Consider the following 5,235-nt stretch of genomic DNA (forward strand, 5'->3'; position numbering starts at 1 on the left):
AAAGTGGAATTTCTAACTTGAGAAGGACAAACACAATAATTTGTAAATGTCCTAGGAATAGCGAAGAGTATAATCCATGCATGTTTTAAACCAGTTAAAGCTGGATTCCAAGTCACTTTACACAAAGTTCATCTGAAACAGAACTCTTGTTTGTAATTGCTTTTGTTTGTATTTGCTTTTTAGATGAATATAATTAAGTGCTGTGGTCAAAATCTGAACCCTCGTCAATATTTTATTGCCGATCTATTAAATTTGTATTTATGAAAGAAAATGGGGCATTGGTTAGGGAAGAAGGTAATAATGGAAATAAATAATCTTTCTCCCAATACATACAATTCAAACAATGATAATATAAAAGTTATCTTTGCTTTGCGCTTAGCCATGTTATACGGTAGCGTTGGTAATATTTTATCAAATATAAATGTTGGTCCCAAAATGTTGTACCGGTGGAGAATCTTCAAAGAAAATGAATTCGATAGAAATTATTCAAAACCCTCGCGTGTGCAGATATGTCGACGTTAGCACGCGAGCTAAGAATTTAATCGTAATTCGACCGTGCCAGTTTGTCCTTTCAGGAAGAAAACAACTTTATTGTCTGGACAGTTCTATGTAAATATTTATAAATCGCACATTAAGCGAACTTGTTTACGAGTTAAAATCCAAAGGTCTCAGCTGTAAGAACCACAAGAAAAGATAAAAGAGACCTACCTTCAGAATTTGAACCTCATAAACGTCGTGAGGTAAACTGTTTTCTTTTTGGGCTCACTCAAAACAGAATATTGGTATCGTATGATCCCAAGAATTATGATCCCATTAATACAAATATGTATATAACAAAACAAAAATGAAACGTATTCTTTTCATTTGTAATTTTAAATAACGCATAGAAAACATAACGCATACATGGAGTTTATCACCTTCTTTAAATGGTATAATGCATTCCATAATTAAAAGCGAATAAAGAAACGAACTTACCAAAGCACCATAGGAAAGAATTTATGAAGTTTTATCTTACTCGGAAGTCAGTTTGCCTGAATATCACAAAATCCATTCACCTTAAATTTCTGGCAACGAGAACTCTTCAAATTTCCTAAAAAATGAATTTTAACAGACTTTTTTTTTCAATTTTTTAAATTTTAACAGGCAATGTAATATTTTAACAGATAATTTAACATTCTAACAGAAATAGTAACAAGGGAAAGATAGCGTGTGCAAAAATGCGTGAAAGGGCATTTAGAAAAATCGAAATAATTGGAAATATAATTAAAAAGTGAAGAGAAAATATCATGGGTTTCATGCCTGGAGCATAAATGTGAAAAATTTCCGCTTTTGTAACAAATTCTACATCCTTTTCTTTTTTTGTTTAAATTGAGGTGTGCATTGAATTTCATGACAAAATAATATATATTCATATATAAATATCAAAAATAGTAGTCATTTTCCTTAGTTTATTTATCAAAATGTCATTTCCTTATATTATTATGATACAAAGAATTATATATATATATATATATATATATATATATATATATATATATATATATGTCGGAGATGAAAGGAAAGCCGAAGCCTTTCCTTGGAAATCTTGGGAACATCCTCTAGTACCTTAGCCTAGATTTTATTATAGTTGTAATTGCTTAAGATTTGTAATAAGCGAGATTGGGTTCGAGGTGACAATTGGTCGCCGAACGTAGCCACGGTCACGGGATGGACGTTTTGCCTAACGGAGGTCTGGAGGGGTTGTATGTGTTTTCCGAGAAATGTGGTTGTGGCGGCATGCGGCCTCGAGAGCGGGCCTAGCCACGTGTGATGTTGCCCCAGAGGTGCCGATGCAATGGGACATACATTGTATTAGTAATCAAAACTCCAGGCAGAAACTGCCTAGCAACGGCGTTTGGAACTTTCTCGATGCTTCCAACGAGTGTGCCTAGCAACGGCGTTTGGAACCTTCTCGATGCTTCCAAACGGGTATAGAAAACAAAATGCAATCGTACAGGGAGAAAAATCTCCACGAGGCTGGCATTCTTGCGATTGCCTGGGAGAGTGATACATCGAGCATTTTCGACGATCGCATTTGCGTCTAAGTTAGTTTCGCTTAGTAAGGAGTTATCCCGGTGACCGTGGATTCGTTTGAACTCAAACATTGATAATAGTATTATTTAATTTAATTATTCGTAGATCGTATTATTCATTAGGCTTAGTGTTTGTTAGACTTATTATTAGTTGTACTTATTATTTGTTAAGCTTAGTGATAGACCTGTATATACGTGTAAATAAAATCTCGGCTTTGTGAAACGATGGCTAGTTCACATGAAGAGTCGTCGCGCGCCCAAAATTCGAATCGTGATCCGACATATATATGATGTATAATGCAAAATAAGGATATAAAACTTAAAATTGATTTCACAATTACACTTGAATATGGTATGAAAAGTAAGGTTTGAAAGAAAATTTCAGATACATTGATTTCCGGAGTTATTTAATTGCTTTTCATGTTTAGTTGTAACTTTCCACAATTGGCCAAATTGCAAAATTCATGCCATTGACATTAAGGAAACAATATAGAGTGTAATAAAAGGAAAACAAGAAAATACAAATTCTGACAGTGAATTTAGTAAAAAATCAAGAAAAAGTAAGACAGACGTTAGGAAACTATAGCAAAATAAAAGAAGCTCGAGAGGGCAGCGATAACCATAACAATAAGAAAGAAACACAAGAGAAAGGTCACTAAAATAAATTACAAAGTGTAAAATAGCAGTAGAAGACAAAAAACAAATAACAAGTAGGAGCAAGGAAAATAAGTTATACAAAAAAGGAAATGAAGAAATGATTTTAAATCAAACCTTAAATCCTACAGAAAGTACATATAATGTTAAAGGGAACAAAGAATATGAAAGACAAATTAAAGAAGGTAAGAAAAATTTATCATTAATTAAGAGAGATTTTATATTATAATAGAAAGATACCAGAATATAGAAAAAGGTAGGAGAAAAGAAAAGAAAATGAGCAGATGAACAAAGCAAAATGGGCAGAAGAAAGAAGCAAACTAACAAAAAAAAGTGAGGTAATAGAAGAGTCAGACAAAATTAAAAGAAGAAAAGAGAGGAAAAACTATTATTATAAAAAGGTTGTAAATAAGAGATAAAGTAGAAGAACCCAAAATGAAATTGAACATAAATAGATTAAACTTTGTTTCAGGGCATCACTCTTTTCTGGTCATTGTTTGTATCCTCTAATGTTATTTCATGAATATGAAAATGAATATGAGAACGAAAAATAACAGGTTTGAGTTTAGTGATCAATTGTTTCACAAGTAGTGATCAATATATAAATTGATTTGGCAAAGGCAACTTTTGGTATTTTGTACGAGTGGAAAAATATATATAACCCAACTTATATTATAGCGAAAACATTCATGTTATGGACAGAAATTAATGCTTTAATGGTAATCTGACATAAAGACAAAATCAACCATACACAGTGTAGGTATATGGTATAAGAATATGGGTTCTCCACTACTCAACAAGAATAGATAAAATACAAACACATTTCCTAAAAAGAATATTATACATACTGAAATACCATGTAATGCCAGATTATGTGATTAAAAGCAATAAGAATAGTCTTGGAACAAAAAATAATAAAATGAGGCATAAACTACATGTTAAAACTGGCAAACATGGGAGAACACATAATTAGACAGGAAAACATTGCAAAAAGTAATACACACATAATAAACTCAAATAGAGTTACGAAGCCGATGGTACAGAAATAATAATAAATTTAAACTGAACAATAATAGAAGAAATAACACAAATACTTGCTGGATAAAAGAAAGAAAGAATAGAATAATCTACTTATAGTGAAGTATATAAATATGCTAAAAATATAGAAAAAAATAATTAAAGTTTCTTGCATATGAAACTGTTATTAATAACTAAAAGGATAATCAAAGTTAGAGTAGCTGGGAGACAGGAACAATCAGTGAATGCAGAAAATAACATAAAATACAAAACAGATGAAAACAAAATGTATAATATGTGTAAGAAAAATATATTGGATAATATTAAGATTTTACAACAAAATTCATTAAAAAACAACAATAGGATGGTGATTTTTTTTCTGACAAAGAAAAATAGTTACAAGGACTGACAAATTTTATTAAAAAGCAAAAGCAGCATTAAGCTAAGATCATTTTATCATAGAAGAATAGCAATTCAGACAAATTCACAAATTATAATAATCTAAGAACAACTTAAATACTTTGTTATGTTTGTTTTGCAGTAACCAACAAATTTAAAGACTTAGCCTAAGTATAAATATGCCATAAATAATTCTATGTAGAAATAAACATAAATAATATTAAATAAATAGAACTTTTCTTATTGAAATGTGACAGTCTGTAATAAAAGATAAATTAAAAAAGAAAAAATAACTTTAACAAAAAAGAAATTTATAAAAATTTATTCTTAAAAAATTGTGGCCAATCAGATACGTGAAATAAAAGATTATTAGAAGAAACATGATTAGTCTACAAGAAGATCATACGAAAGGAGAAATGAAACATGTACCGTATTCTCTCAACATACGATTGCGAAGAAGTTTACTTACTCTATATTTCATTTCCGAACTTCTTCGTTTCCACGCAGTCATAGCAGTTCAGAACTATTTTATGAAAATCAAGAATTTCCTACATCAAATTATTTGATTTGCAAGATCTCATATATTTCTAAATTACTTACACAAAATTAGTACAGCCTATGAACAATGCAAACATTAAAAAGAAATAAGCGATACAGTAGCCCAAACAAGGACAAAGGTTGAAATAAGACAACAAAAATAGCAGTTATTATTCAAATTTGTATGAAAAATCCTTCAGAAATTAAATTCTTCTTTTAATGAAAGACGGTTATATATATGAAAATCAAAAATGCAGTAAAAATACAAAAAATATAAAAGAAGAAAACTGTATTTGTTATTACGACTTACTTTTGCATGTAGAATAATTTCCATTTCGGTTACTGCACTACCCCTGTTATTAAATAGGTTTTGGAGTTCGATATTTAATTGATTCACACATATTCAGTTTTTATATTCTGTATTTCACCACCATGTACAGCCATATGAACACACCGGATACTCTCAGATAATTAACACGTGGCAGAAACTAAAACAAAAGGGCGTCGTTAGAAGTCGTACCAACTTCGCATGTAGGAACTAGTGATCATACCAACA

General features: G+C 30.5%; 1 long non-coding RNA gene across 1 annotated transcript; it reads right to left on the reverse strand.

Moving 5' to 3' along the window:
* Positions 1–594: 594 nt before the first annotated feature.
* LOC117240430 lies at positions 595–4,678 on the reverse strand. Its single transcript, XR_004494689.1, has 3 exons — positions 4,612–4,678; positions 976–1,090; positions 595–672 (listed from the first exon to the last, which is right to left on the reverse strand). It is a non-coding gene; the product is annotated as an uncharacterized LOC117240430 (long non-coding RNA).
* Between the last annotated feature and the right edge of the window lie 557 nt (positions 4,679–5,235).

Source organism: Bombus vosnesenskii, unplaced genomic scaffold (genome assembly GCF_011952255.1).
Source record: "Bombus vosnesenskii isolate JDL3184/JDL3185 unplaced genomic scaffold, Bvos_JDL3184-5_v1.1 scf7180000014625, whole genome shotgun sequence".
Lineage (NCBI taxonomy): Eukaryota > Metazoa > Arthropoda > Insecta > Hymenoptera > Apidae > Bombus > Bombus vosnesenskii.